The sequence below is a fragment of the Pseudochaenichthys georgianus genome, chromosome 7 (genome assembly GCF_902827115.2).
Source record: "Pseudochaenichthys georgianus chromosome 7, fPseGeo1.2, whole genome shotgun sequence".
NCBI classification, from domain to species: Eukaryota; Metazoa; Chordata; class Actinopteri; order Perciformes; family Channichthyidae; genus Pseudochaenichthys; species Pseudochaenichthys georgianus.
The window spans coordinates 9,656,418-9,672,440 of record NC_047509.1 but is presented as its reverse complement, the minus strand read 5'-3'; the positions used below and the strand labels follow the sequence as shown (position 1 = coordinate 9,672,440).

Sequence of the window (16,023 nt, the reverse complement as noted above, 5' to 3'; positions counted from 1 at the left end):
GCAATGTGGACATTATCCCGCTTATTACACATGGCCACATTCTCAACGAAGTAACGACATGACTCCCAATAATAATTGAAATGCTTTTATGGATTTAGAAAAAGATTTTATTGATTTAAAAAATAGTTTTTTGTATTGATTTAAATTGACATGCATCCGCTAAGAAAAATAGTCCGTTGTTACTGTTTGAACTAACGTAACAACGGCAGGAACTGCTTCTATAGTGTTTTTGAGGAGCTTTTTGATTACAGATTTGAAAACATCGTTGCTTGCTTTAAAAGTAGCACAATTCATTATGTCAAACCTTGAAAGATATCCCTGCCCTAATGCCAAAAGTAACTGGCAACTGAATATATGTCGCCGTAGCTATGATGTCTATGTCTGGACCGCTGCGTAAAAAGGAGGGTTTCTGACCCATTACTTCTCTTCTTACTTCTATGAGAATAAAACACGGAGGACGGAGATCTCTTTTTGTCCCTCTCATCTCCCCGCTGCAGCCTAGCAGCTGATCTCAAAGCATGCTCCCCTCTCCTGCAGGGAGAAAAACTATATTGATATACTTTATATAGGTTGATACAGTAGCCCCTTTTTTAAATAGTTGTTATAGGTGTTGCCATCTGTTTTGTGTAGCGTGGTTCTACAAGCAAGTCAATGCATTAATTGGGTGGTATCAGAGAGTTACACGGGTCTGTAAATGCAATTAAAACAATTGGCCACAGCAAATAATTTATATTAAACATGTAATTTTTACTTTTGAATACTTTAGTACAAAGGATGTCTTGAATAATTTAAGTGATATATGTGTACACATATAAATCATTAGTCAAAACAGCGCTACATTTGATTTAATTAAAAGGTATAATATGTGGTAAACTGAAGAGCCCTTTGGGAGCCGAAAGAGCCGGCTCTTCTTGGTGAGCCAAATGATCCGGCTCAGCAAGAAGAGCCGGAATTCCCATCACTAGAACAATGACTTCTTCTGCGAGGATTTATAAAAGCAGCTGGAATCCCTTAAGTTGCTATTGGATAAAAAAAGTTAGGAAACGCCCCTATAGGAAACGCCTCCTTGCTGCGGTCTGCAGCCAGACCCATCTCAGATAAATACCTTCATCAAACATGTTGCCACTTGTTTGTACCAGTGTTTTTTTATTGGTTAAGTGGTCCTTGGTATGAAAAAGTTTGAGAAACACTGTCCTACGGTTATGACAATGACTTTATTCAATAACCGGTGAGCCGTGATGTGCAACGGATAGCTTTCAGTCATTATTCATTCGCCCTGCAGCTTGTGGATAAAAAATGGTTGGCTTCAGCCATATCAGCGTGTTAATGTGAAAGGAAGGCAGTTATCAATGTTCTGCTCTTGCCTCAAAACGATTTTTGGGTGTAATAACTTTCTGCAGTGTGGAATTCTAAAGTTTAATTTTTCATGCTTTTATTCAAGACTGTGTGTGATTTATCTTTAAAATATACACATACCAGTTACACCACCTTCAAATCACTTAAATTCATTTTTATAATGAGACTGGGTTGACCTGCAAATGTTTGAAATATAATTCAATTTGCCAAATGTTTCCAGAAAATACAGAACATATGTTTGTTTGACTCAAAAGTGAACTGTGCCTCTGACTTCACGTTGTTTTTGTCTTTCAGGGTTTCTGATTGACAATATCCTCACAGTGATTACCTCCCGCCACTTTCAAGGAATCAAGATTTGGCTGTAAGTATCCTGTCAGGAAAGATGTTCTGTGTGGTGCGGTTCGAGGCCAAAAAACTATTCTGTGAATCTAAAGGTTGTGAGGGAAGGACAGAGGAGGAGACTCTGCACTCCATCAGCAGTCCACTGTCATCGCTGTGACCGTCCTCTTTAAGAGGAGACAGATCACTGCACATTGTTAGAAGCCTCCATCCTCTGCCGCTCCCAGAAATATCTCCCACTCCTCGTCCTCCTCAGTGTCCTTACTGTCCACTGAAGGCATGGCCCAGATGGCAGGCTGTCTATGGCTGGATGCTTTCTCAAACTGTCCAGTAATATAACACTGGTGATCTGTTGGGTGAAACACTAATCGAGCTGAAAGGCAAATTGTGTTGATTATCATGAATTGCCTTGTAGATATGAATTCCTCCAGAAAAATCGAGTTAATTATACTATTTTTTAACTAGATTTCTTTTAAAATAATCCACAATATGTATTAAATACACATGCAGAGTCACATGTTTTGGACTCCACTAGATGTCAGCATGAATTGTCTTGTGTTGGGTTTCCCCCACTCTCCCATCTGTTCTTGGAAAAGCTCTGCATGTGCCAGGGAGAGGGGTGGGGAAGGCCACTGCAGTGTGTAGAGAGCAGGAGAGGCGTGGTGTGGATGGAGGTGCAGCCCACTGTGACCACGCATGATTTACTGTCGGAGTGGTTGGGTCTCCAGCATACCATGAACAGTCCAGCACTCAGCTGATTAATCAGAGTCATTTCCATGAGTGATGTAGGCTCCGGAGCCTCAGAGGCTACTGAGAGCTAATAAACCTCAGCGGACAAACCGCCACGCCTTGAAGGACGGTTACTGGCCGCCGCTTTTATACAATTTCTGTTTCTACAGCCATCTGCCATTCTTCAGTCCTCTCAGTGCCCTGTGTCAGTCTCATCAGTATTAACATTGATCAGCTCAATATCTACTGAATGAGATTCATACCCCGGGGACTGGTGGTTCTCCATTAGTTGTTTGAATATGCAGCAGCGCCAAGAGAGGTTGCCGCTCTCACTAAATGTATAATGATTTTTTTCCAGTGTAGCTATAGAGAAATGCACATGCAATATTGTCTTCTGTTTTAAGTAAAGCACCATAGTTGAATGGGGGAAAGATATATTTCTACACTATCAAGATGAAACTTTATATAATGAACAAGAAGTCAAACACAAAGATGTTATTAATTAGAATTGTTTGAATTCAACTGATGACATTTGGCCATTTGGTGCGGCTAAAACACAAAACACATAATTTATTTGCAGTTGTGTTTCATGCAATGAATGAAAGTCTTACATTCACCCGTATTTCAGCTCTGTTTTTGGTCTCCACCAACTCCTGAGGGTAATATAATGCCACTGAGCAGCTGCTAAATGCCCCATTATGCTCACAAGCGAGACGCTAACTTGTCTGCTGTTTAGTGCCAAGCAAATGGTGTAGTTTGTCTTTATAAACTGATGATAGGAGGAAACTAAAACCAAACCAATATGCTGAAAGACAGTTGATTTGGATTATAATATTTTGAATTGAAAATATAGAGCAATCGTTTGGCATGTTTGTATAAAAAAAGTATAATTTATCTATTCTAAAATACATTTGTGTTGTTTGTAATGAATTGTTCTATCTCATTAAACAAGGCTTATACATTTATCATCCCAAATATTGTTGCGTTAGTAACTTTTATGTGCATGCATTCACCAGATAATATATTGTAGAACACGAACAATTGTGAGCATTGATTTGTACAATCTTTGAAAACACAGTTGTTTTTGAAACATATAATCTAAGAAGTTTCCATTCAGTCCTAAATTGGCATTTTCTCCTGCAGTACCTCTTCAATCTTCAGATGTAATACCACACAGTGTCCCAGCTTCTGGACTGCAGAGGGCTTTACCTCTCACTCTGCCAGATCTAAAATTGGCCACCAAAATGAAACACACAGTATAGCATTCTTGCACCTCCTCACATGTGCAGCACATACAGACACAGAACCAGATCTAATCCCTGGCTGCCAGCCCCAACACTGTGCATTCACCACACATACATGAAGGCAGCATTTGCTATAAAGATTTGAAGATCGAGAAAGCGGCTACAATGCTTTGCTGCTTCATGTTTAAGGCCACCGCAAACATAAATCATAAGAACACTCGATAAAGGGAAGCACTAGATGTGATTGCTGGTGGATGTGATGCTGTATATGAGGTTTCTCATCTCATCACCTTCATCGAAGCATCACAGTTTTCCTGTTGAGATTTTGCTGAATATCTCATCGGAAAAACATTTTCATTTACATCTTGTTAAAACGCAGCCATGTGCCTTTACTCATTGTCCAGAAAAAAAAAACATGGCTTCACATGTGATGTCGTAGGAAAGCCTAGGTTGGGTGATGCATTTTAATGGCTTCCCATAGTCATGGACAGAAAGGCTTTAGGCTTCCAGCTCCATGCAGTTAGTCTCCACAACATGCACGCTATATTAAATATGTATTCCAAGTTGCACTGAATCTCTCAGGAGACATGGCCTGTTTAGTTCAAAGTAAGGTCTGGCAAAGGTTTTTTGTAGCTCTCTTACTACACACACGTTTATTAGTGTATTTGGTGTCTTCTTTAGCAGCAATAGTCAGCAGTATAAATCTACGATGAGAACCTTTCGATTTGTCATCTGTCAAATCACTATGCTGATATGTTTTATATCTCATGGGAGAGGTGCCAGTGTTGCACACCACGGGTTTACCCAGCATGCCATGAATCTGTGTTGGATCAATATCCTGTTCCCACTCAGACACTGAATCAGAGTTGCCTGGGCTTCATGCACTAGCCAGTAAGAGATCCCACACATTGTGGAAAAGAATCCACTGAGGAATTCAGGCTTGACTTGCTGTCATGGATTCAATGGCAAGGCCTAAATGTCATACCGCATTTTTGATGAGGGGGGAATATAAGCTGTTGGGCTTTTGTTTAGTCCAAATCACATTGGAAGGCTGCCATTTTACTTTTACCATTCTCAAAACAATATGGAGGCGGAGAGCAGCAGAAAGTGAAGAAGCATCCACCTCCAGGTTTGGTTGAACCTTTGCGATGTCAAAGGAGTTTTCTCTTATTGTCAAAAAATCCCATAAATATACCAACACCAACATAGAAGTGAACCTACTAACAATCATTGTCATGTATTTTCCTCGGTGGTCATGATGAACCTGGGCAGTTATTTTGAGGCAATATTACATACACCACCTTGGTTCAGTTAAACAAAAGCAACAAACCAAATATGTATCTGGATTCTGGAGATGCACCATTTACTCCTGTTTTAGTAACATTTGACAATAACGTCAATGCGCAGGAAACAAAAAATTAGCGACCATTTTGTGGTGGGATTACACCAGCTAAAACGACAAATTGCTCGGGAAGAAGAAGAAGAAGAAGAAGAAGAAGAAGAAGAAGAAGAAGAAGAAGAAGAAGAAGAAGAAGAAGAAGAAGAAGAAGAAGAAGAAGAAGAAGAAGAAGAAGAAGAAGAAGAAGAAGAAGAAGAAGAAGAAGAAGAAGAAGAAGAAGAAGAAGAAGAAGAAGAAGAAGAAGAAGAAGAAATACCTTATTAATCCCTCAAGGGGAAATTCAATTTTCACTTTGGTGTTATTTAACTCTAAACACATACATAAGCACCAATCACACGTACATGCACAGACAGGACTTATACACATGCAATAATGGAGCGATGCTCTGAGCATGGTCAGGTCCCCGAGCAGTAAGGAATTTGTTGACAAGTGCTCTTCGGCAGGGTGCAGGAGGCGAACTGACACCTCTTCAGATACCAGTCCTTAATCTCTACTTGGTCCGTGGGGGAAATTGATCCTTTAACCCTCTGGTCTCCAAGGCAAATCTCTATGGTCTGAGCAACTTCCTGGACTTAAGTCTATATTGACATTATTTTCTCACATGGGACACAAGAAGCAGTCTCCTGTGTAAAAGGCTTGTGTCCGTTTGACCCTGCCATCAACTCTAAAGTGTAATTGGGGGCCAATGACCCCTAATCGCCCCTTTGCTTGGACCACGCCCATCTTTGTACTCCACCACACATCTGTTCAGTCTTGTGACCACATCTTGCACCGTTGTGACATAAAAACACCGTCCATAGAAATGTAAACACATGACCTCTAGTACTTCCCACTATTGTAGGTAAAACAATACAAGTTTCTCAGTCTCGGCTTTCTAAATATCACTTAAAGTTTGTACACTCAACCTGCACCCAAAGGTGAAGACATCAGGAGATGTGATTGTGTCATCTTTCTTCATGTGGGTTTTATTGGTACAGCATGACCTCCCCTATAATTACCAGATCACTTCTAATTCAAAACCAGCGGCCATATACTGATGCTGAGACATTGTGTTTCCACAGACAGTAAAACAAATTACATTCCCCTCTCTCTCTCTCTCTCTCTCTCTCTCTCTCTCTCTCTCTCTCTCTCTCTCTCTCTCTCTCTCTCTCTATCTCTCTCCTCTCTCTCTCTCTCTCTCTCTCCGGTTGTATGTTTTGAAATTACAAAAGCCAGTCCTCTCTCCTTCTCTCTCTCCCTTCCATTTTCTCTGATTGAGATTGTATTGACTTCTTGTTCGAGTGCTCATTGCTGGCCAGTAAGAAGGGTGATTCACTTAGGGGACAAACATAATTCTCTGTGTCACACAGTAATACCCAAAGGGCCGTAAACTGTCTAGGTCAGCATTGGTATAAAGCGAAAAAAGTGCGTCACATCTCGTCACCAGATGTACACCCTGAAATGCGCACTCCACAGGGGAAAAGCAGTGTGAGGTTAGAGGTCTTCGTGGCATTTCTGACAATTCTGCAGTATTTTTACTATGATGTATTTATTTTTTAAGCCTTTTTTGTGATTCTTTAAACATGAGCATACTCAAAACCCTTTTTACCCCGCTTCGTGTGCTTCTATAAAGCAGTGTGAGGTCAGCAAAAGGTTTTTAGATCATACCAAAGACTACCAAATATTTATACAGCTCTATACGCCATACCCTGCTGGTCTTCCTACCGCTGTCGTAGGATTACAATCGTCCTTGATGGCAGCGGGAGTGGTGCAAGTCCAGAGACATAATTCAGATAAATGAACAGAGATAGCAAGGGAGAAGGAGAGTCAGCAGCACACTATTGCACACAGCAACGGCCAGGCTTTGTCCTGTCTTTGTCTTATTATCTAGTACAGTATGTCATTTCTTTCCCTCCTTTACTTATTTACACCTACTCTTTGTTTATGCAGTTGCAGCTCAGGGACATATCTAAGCAGCGTGGAGTCCCCTAGCAGCTGTGCTGTATGTTCAAGGGTGTGGGTGCCGGTCGGACATTGGAGCAGATGGATGCTTTTTGGATTGCTCTTATGCATTGGACCGGCGGACAGATTGCTGCATACAGCAACTTGTGAGCAGCGTCACAAATCAGCCGGCCGAGTAGTGAGAGCTGGAGAGTGGAGGGAGAGATGGAAGATGGAGAGAAAGCGCGAGAGGGGGGGGGGGAAAGGGGAGGGGAGGGGGATCCTTTCAGTGACAGAGATAGAAAGAGTGGAGAGAGGGAGAGGAGGAGGGGATTGAGAGAAACCGAGGTGGGGGTAGTCACCAAGAGAATGAGTGAGTGAGCGTGTGTGTGTGTACGTGTGTGTGTGAGAACAAGTAGTGCTGCAGTGCGAGGAGGACTGCAGTTTCTGGTGCTGATGGGAGAGCTGTGGAGGGACGTTATTAAGGCATTGTTACATTAACCCTAAGTGCCTCTTTGGTGTATGGGTTGGCCTTTTGTGGAGAACAGGATTACAGGATTTCAGAAGTGCTGGTAAGGGCGTATTTCAACTCTCTTCACAGCATCGCTTCAACACTTCCTTTGAGGAATCTAGACTTCTAGGCTTTACAGGCGGGATGTGCCGAGTGTAGTTTTAACAGGCTGTATCTAAATAGCTTTATGTCGGTTTTACCATGGTGCTTGTGTGCATGTTACTCTCTGGCGCATGTGGTTCAAAGTTTACTCTAAGCTGATTCATAAGCCTCGTGAAGGGAATACTGCGTCCTGATCTGCACTAGGATCCAGCTGGGGACCTTGTCTTCATCTATTTTCTTTGCAATCCGTTATGATTCCACACCAGGCAGTGGTTTTTAGATTTTGGGGGATGTAGCTCTGGATCAAATGATTCTCATTGATCATGCCTCATTTAGTTCGCCTGGTGGGTGTAGTACCTCTTTCCTGGAGATTGTCCAGGAGGCTGCCCTGCTGACAGATGCTCTGCTTGCCCCTGTAGCTACCCTGGTGTCTTCTGCAAACCTCCCTGAACACGTACAAAACAAACAACTGGAGCCAGGTAAACGGCACATCACATTAAAAAACCTCAGGTGTAATGTATTATAATAATAATGTCACAAAACAGACTCATACTACGGATGTCTTTATCTTTTCAGAGTGATAAGTCAGACATAAAAAGAGGCTGGCAGTTGTGCTGAGGAGTATGGAGGGTGGGGATTTTATAAAGTGCTGCAGGATGCTCTTTTTTTCTGCTGTCTCTCATGGGACATAGAGCACAGGCAGCACTGAGGTGACAGTACCAAGGACAACATCTTGGCTTCTATACTTCTTACTAATAAACCCATTGCTGACTCTTGTGGGTCTGTATCAGGCTCATCATTAGCACAGCAGTGTTCATTATAATAAATTAAATTCATTTGAACAGACTGACTAAAAATAGATATGGTTATTTTGTGACTGAGGTTTATCGCCAAAACAAGTCCAAATATAACACACTTCTTACCTTATGCACACATATAATTATACCGTCCTGAGGTAGCATCTTGAAATACAAACCAGGTTTAGTCCTTCCCCGGGGTCTCTGGTGTTGTAATTATCATCATTACAGTCAATGGCTTGTGTATGGTGCCGGCACATGATCACTCAGGTTTCAGGAGTGAAGTAAACAAACACAGTGCTGAAGATGTGAGGACACAACATATACAGCTGGGTGTATATACAATGACTGCATACACTCCAATATCCGGAGTGCAGGAGACTATTTGATGCCGACAAAAGCTTTGAAGGTTCGGTTTTTGTCAGGCTCTAAAACATTCAGGCAGGCTCATTAAGTCCGTACCTCAGGCTGCCGCTCCCATTGGCTCTCACACTGACAAATGCTCTCCGAGTCTCTCATACATAACCAGAAAAACTGAGAGGACGCTTTGAAGTTCACCAATCTTATTTCTTTTTTCTTCTTTTGGCTCCCTGCTGGTGCCCGATTGCTGAGAACTGCTCAAAAGAAGAAACGATTCTGTGCAGCATCCCAGAGTGTCTTACTTCAGTGGGTGTGCCCTTTTGCACCCACATAACCATGTTTTTTTTACTTCCTGGTGCTTCTTGAGGTTGACATAATCTGCTTTTACTTTAAAGTATTTCACAAAAGCATGTTCAAAATGACAAAGCCACCCATATTGGACTTGTACTACGAGCCAGTGATTTTCTCTCTGACACAACTATGATTGGTATTGCTCAGGCGCAGTCAGCGTCTCACTCCAGGTGAGAGGTTTGCCCTCCCAGTCCTGGCCCCAGCCCATCTGATGGTGCGTCGCTGGCAGACGACGGCAGAGAGCCTCGGTGTTAAACGGTCAGACTCTGTCACAGCTTCCTGCTGCGCTGATGGGACATTTTCACCACTCTTTAGTCTTCAGAGGGAGAAAAACATGCCAATTTTGTTTGAGACCTCTAGCAGAATTTCTTTTTTGCACCATCTAGCCTCTTGGAGGAGAGGCTTTGTGATGGTCACAGAGAGCGTTCTACAGAGCAGGGTAACACTTTGCTGTGGAGAAAAACGTTTCATCATACTGAGGATGTGTTGTGGAAAGCCTACGATGTTGCAGCAAAACATTTGAATTTAAGATTCCTTCATGGAAAGTTGAAGATCTGTTCAGTACTTGGTCTAAATTAACAGTTTGACACGTATTCGCTTTATATCGTTGAGACATTAGGTATTATTATTATTTTTGTGCAACTAGCTGCCTGTTAGCTTAGCTTAGCACACAGCTAAAAGCATGGGGAAAAGGTAAGCATGGCTCCATCCAACAGTAACCTACCAGCACCACCTAGGATCACTAACTAACATATTTTCTCTGGTTTGTGTAATCATCAAAAGTGTAAAACATCTGTTTTAAAGGGGTAACATGTCATGGCAACTTTCTGGAGTCTCAGCTGGTTGCCTGGCAACTGCTCATGCCCTATAAAAAATAATCCTTTACATACAAATGGTGAACTGTCATTTTTGTACCCAGGATTAAACAAATTTGTTAGAAGTTTTAATTAGAGAGATTTAAAGGGACTGGAATTCGGATTCTGCTTTTCCTTTGAACAGAGCCAAGCTAGCTGTTTCCCCTTGTTTTCATGGTTTATGTTAAGCTACGCTAACTGGTATCTGGTTGTAGCTTAGTATTTCATTGGCAGACATAAAAGTGATATCTATCTGCTTATCAAAGTTTCAAATAGAATGTGATCAAGCATACTTCCAAAACTATTCATTTGACTTGAAATAAGATATTCTGTTCTTGCAGTCTCTCCATATCTTCCCTCTCAAAACTATCAGTAGATGTGGCCTATCTGCAGTGCTGCAGAAGCCCTTTCCTCTTTCACAGTTTCTCCACACAGCCTTACATGCAGATTGGGTCACTATCTCTGTGACAGAATGATTAATCGACCTATGAGGGGACGGGGAGAGGGGTTGTGCTGAGGGGGGCGAGGGAGGATGTATGGCAACTGGCTGTAAATGATCCCTGCAGCAGCATTAAAACTCTGGCGCCTCCCACCTCCTTTTCAAGGATGCCTCTTGATAATAGCTGAGTCACATTCAGATGCAGGTGAGAATAAGCATTGTTCCATGTACAAAAGCAGGATTGTAAATGAGCCTCTCTGGACCGCTCTTTGGGTCAGCACACAATGAGTTATATGAGGAAGAGGCCTTTCTCTCATTCTCTCCAGTGAGACGATGCACAAGGCACCGTTTTGACATCTTTATCTCGGTTGTTGCCCTCAGATCAGCAGTGGCACCAGCAGGATATCCTGATGCACTTCTACTTTGTTGATAAAGGTGTAATTGACATCTCTGATTGATAGTCGTGGCCTTTTCTTGTGGATGCTTGTATTGTAGTTTGCATTCTGAGTGTTTGTGCAGCCCTGAGGCTAAACACAGGGGTCTGATGCCTCGGTACATGTCCGGTCCTGCATAAGCAGTTCTGCTGACTGTGTTGCAGATTGCTTGCTGAGTGAATGTGAACATGTCAGTCGGTCTGTCCGTTGGCACAGAGACTACTAAAAAGGAATGGCTACATTTTTGGCTTTGGAAAAATACAAATGTTATCAGTTAATCAATATCATCCCAGGGTGAGATTTAATTAATTGCCTCATTTTAGAATAAAAGAAAGTGAAATAAAATATAAATATTCATACAATAAAGACACTTTGAGCAAATTGTACTGCAACATATCACAACAATTTATATAGAAAGATATGTGTTTGACTATATACAGTATTGTATTAATAGTAATATGGATATTAATGCTAAAAAGCTGATTTTTGCTCAAAATGTAACATGAACTATAATGTATGTATAATGTATGACTATTTCACTGTTAAGAAGTTCATATAATTAATCTTAGTAAGAAAACAGGAATTATTTTGAAAATAATAATATATAATAATAAATACATTTCGCAACAGTGAAATAACCCTTTTTAATGTAATGTTATTTTAAAGCTAACTCTAATGCCACAATTATAGGCTGCTTTAAGCTATGTGTCCACCCAATGAGGGGACACAGAAACCTTCAAAAGAGGGATGGGCTGCTGGATTTAGATGATCATTGATGTCAGCGCCTTGTTAGCTGAATGTTGTGTTTTAATTACAGATAAGTCGCATTACCTCGTGCGGACAGATGCTTGGCACACTCCCATCGATGCATTGTGGCAGGAGACTTGAAGGCTCTTGGTCAAGAGTTTCAGAATCTGGCTCTGGCACATGTTGTGTACCGTGTGCTGTCTGTTTGGATTTGGCAGAGCTTTTGTCAGTCCCTTGGCTCTCCACCATGAAATGACAATGACAAAAGGGGGAGTGTTCTGCAACTACAGTAGGCCACCTTGCAGGAATCTGTGTCTGTCCATTTGACTGTGCATGCCAGCTGAGATCTTTTGAGGAATGCACACTGGCATTGTGTGCACAAGTGGTGTAGAAGAGATGTCTTTATGCAGCGTAGGATCAAGGTAAAAGCACAGAACAATGTGTCTGGCAGCAGCTATAACGACTAACGTGTCAATCAACTGAGGCACCTCAGCTCAATATTTTTTAATTACGTTGAGGTAAATGACGCAGAGCATTTTGTAAGAGTTTTAAGAGTAATGAGTTGATTTAAATAACTAAATTGCAATCATTATAATGAATTGTTGAATATTCTCCTAAATCCGGATCAAGCCAAGTTCCATACAGTATCTCATCCTTCCTTGGAAAACAACAAGTAGTGCAGCCATCAGTATCCCCCCTGTAATCCTATTAAAACTCGGCCACAATGAGACCATTATGACTGTGGGAGCCCAAGTCCATTTCAGCAGGGGTGAATTACAATAGAGTAGCAAGAGTTCAGGAACAAAGCTGCACATTAGCTCTAATTGAAATAACTCACCATCTCAGCTCAGCTTCCCGTCTACAGTAATGCTCTGTCTGATAGATCTAATAAAATGATGTGCCCCCGTTCTCTAAATGTTCCAAAACACATTTGCATCTGAAATGGAGACCAGACAGATCAGAGGTCAGCTGTGACTCAGCATTAGTCGAGGCAATATTCTCTTCTTCGAGTGTGTTTATCATAAATTCAAGATGGCGGGATGTCTTTGAACAATTTCTAAATTATATCCTCGAGATCTTCCACAACTTGGCTCGCACCTAAAATAGCTCAGTGGGATACAGATGAAAGAGTCAGTCGGTAAAGCAAATACAAAATGAAAGCATACACACGTTCACACATGCAGCGTCTCTTAATCTGCCCACTGTAACACACATACCACTTTGCATGTAAACGGCATTTGCCTTATTCTGATATCATCTGATTATGATTCTCTCTACTACATAAATAAATGACTAACTTCATTTCTTAAATAATTCAACCCAGTTTAGTTCAGAAATCGCATTAGTGAGACTTAAAGGAAATGAAGCTGCACAGGATGCTCAGCTACTACAGCTGGAGGCCAAGCACTCCACCCACCCACACATAACCCGTAATGTCACAGATGGCGGGGGCCTCAGTGGGGGCTGAGTGATTTCATTGGGGACACATTATTCAGATTACTTTGTATCTTTTGAGGGACCCGGTCGCCTGGTGGCCTTTGACGACCAATGGTCGCTGCCACTGTTTCTCTTTGAACACAACACACCTTTTCACAGTGACTAATATTCAATACTTAATTTGCCGCCCCACTGCTCCTGACTGTTGCCCCGAGCTGCAGTCACATGACCTCAGGAAAATGTCTCTCCTTTCACAGAAGCCATTTTGAAAGTGTGTGCTAAGATAGTTGAGGGTTTAAAGCTATGTAATGAAGCATGTGTATATGTAACTCATATGTATTTGCCACTGGGAGACAGATGTGTGAAATGGTATAGAGGTGAGTTGTAAGGGCATGAGGAAACAATGGATGTCTGGCAGGAGATTGTTAATTAATTGCTGTTCAGTTGTCGTGTAATGAAACAGCTGCATGACTTTAGCTCACTCTCCTACGGTTGTTTTCTCGTGTATCTGACCTGGGTGCTAATAAGCCCGCGGTAAACCCCCCCCCCCCCCCCCCCGCTGTCACATCTGCAGGCTGGGGTTTCCTGTCACTGGAGAGGATGTCACATAATGTGGTCAGTAGGTCATCACGCGTCACATCAGACAAAGAATCAGCGTTTCTTTGTCACGTGAGAGCAAGGACATATACTGATTATAATTAAAGCTTGACAGGTGGGAGGTAATTAAGTAAGAGCACTTAGCCTGTAGGCTTCTTTGAGTGTTTCTAAATTACTCATATTTTTGCTTTAATGAAGATGAAGACAACATATGATGTGATACGCCATTAGGGTGCATGGATTAAAATATCTCCTACTGATCTCATTGATCTCTCATTCACTGCATTCAAGTTCCGCCTATTAAATATTCTGCAATGTGCATCCCTGTAGCTTAGGGGTTCAAACGCCCAGTCGTGAACCAGAAACGCCCCTAATTGGAATACAGCTCTTATTTCCTTTCATCTCCTCTGGAAAAACATTAAATTATGCTGCAACTGAAATCACATCAAAGCTTAGAAAGCTAAGATAGAGAATTATTTGTTTGAAAGCACTAATTGAGAATGATTACTCAGTTTAAATACTGCATGTAATGTCCGTTCCCTTGTGATGGAGAAGGTATTTTTGAATTCGGGTTTATTAATTCAGTGTTTTTGTTTAATCCATTTCAAGAGGGATGATTTCTTGAAAACAATATTTTGAAATTAGAGAACCACACAACACAGCCTCTGCCAGTTCCCACTGCTTGGTCCTCAAAGACTACAATAGGGTTTGTTTAAAATAAAAAAAGAATGCAGTTTGCTTTCACCTTCATGCCTCCAGTGACTTTATGTGACACGTTAAACCTTGATGTATCACATTTCATTTCTCAGTAAACCTACTGTGTTAATACGTGTGGCTGTTTGTTTGTGCACCAAAGATAAAAGTGCTTGATCCCCATCCAACCCCGAGCAGTGTGCTGAGAGATAAGGCCAGATCATACCCATAGCCGCGCTGCTCAGGGCCGGGAAGCCGAACCATTTTGTTTCAACACATACTGATGACTCAAACAGGAACAAAATGAGACGCACATAGGGAGATGGAGCTCAAAACTCCCAGAGATGTTCAGTAATCGAGTATAACATGGAATGCATATTGGATAAGAGGTCTATTTTTAACTTGCGTTCGTCACATGGAACGTCTCGTGTGCATGAATGCTCTTGCTCTGGGATCGCCCTGCTCCACACTTACACTGTTAAAACGGGAGCAAATGGAGATAAAGAGCCTAGCTTATTATAACTTAATACGAGCTTGCAGCTATCTATCGTATTTTTTTTTCTTTCTGCATATTCCAGCATCCATCTATATTGAAAGCCTGATTCCAATGTACTTTGTGGTCCACCACTATGATCCCAACTAAAATACCTCAAAATGATTTGATGGATTGCTCTGACATGTGGTACAGACATGTGTACACCTAAGACGATGATTCCTAGTGACTTTGTTGATCCCCTGACATTTCCTCTACAGTCTTGATGCGTGTCCCCATATCACAATAAAACGGCATACTTTAAATGTTAATATTCCACCATCATTTGCGTAAACATGAAATGTATCCAATACTCGGGCTTGTGATCAAATCTGCGAGCCTCAGCTATACTTTGTGTTTACAGATCATTAGAACATGTTACAATACAAACATACTATACTTAGATGGTTCAAATGAATCTAGCTAAACATCCACATGTTTGCATTGTCATTGTTAGCTTGTTAGCATGCTGACATTAGCCCCACAGTTATGCATTTTAAAGCTCCTAAGTAGAATCTTAGCATTGTTGTGTTTTTGATTTAGGTTATAAAACCAGCTAGATTTAATACCTAGCATTTTCTCTGTTTAGAGATTTCATGATTGGTCTACTTGATATTCAGTAGGTTAAGTTTGTTGAAATAAAGTACCTGTGCGTTTTGCAGCCCCAGTCTGCAGATAATTTATAACAAAAGACTAACACTTCCTTCTTCAAAAGAAAAAGGGTTTTATATAGTTGATTCGTCTGGAGTGACCGCTAATAGCTGACTGTGAAGCAGGACTAATGGCTGTCATAGAACAAAAGCGTAAGTCAGAGTGGAGGAGATACAAGTTTGGAGCACATATCCATGAATGTTAATTGAATTGGTCTGGCCTGGACTGATGTGAGGGGGCAAACCGGATAAAATGCACATAAACCTCCGATTTAATTTGATGTTTTTAACAAGTCACAATATCTAAAGTAATGTTAAATTGAGAGTGGAGACAGTGAGGTCTCTGATTGATAATTTATTGAGGATCATACTTATTTCTAAATGTTTTCGAGAACTCTAAAGAGTGCATGTGGTTCAGGTTCCATCTCAGTATATATACGATGTTGGGTGTTTAACACCAGCCCACATAACGGCAGCACTAAAGATACTTATATTTTAAGATATTTAAAACCTGCTCTGGCCCCTTTAATAA

At 41.3% G+C, this 16,023-nt stretch overlaps 1 protein-coding gene across 4 annotated transcripts in view; it reads left to right on the top strand.

Annotated features, from left to right (window-relative positions):
• Positions 1-16,023, top strand: part of LOC117449460 (synaptotagmin-2-like) — a 67,336-nt gene that overhangs the window by 34,328 nt on the left and 16,985 nt on the right. For 3 of the 4 annotated variants that reach the window (XM_034087158.2, XM_034087160.1, XM_034087157.1), the window contains exon 3: positions 1,651-1,717. The gene's annotated coding sequence lies outside the window, so the exon portion shown is untranslated. Of the gene's footprint in view, positions 1-1,650; positions 1,718-7,372; positions 7,560-16,023 lie in introns of those variants that run through there. The other variant, XM_034087159.2, reaches the window with a different exon arrangement.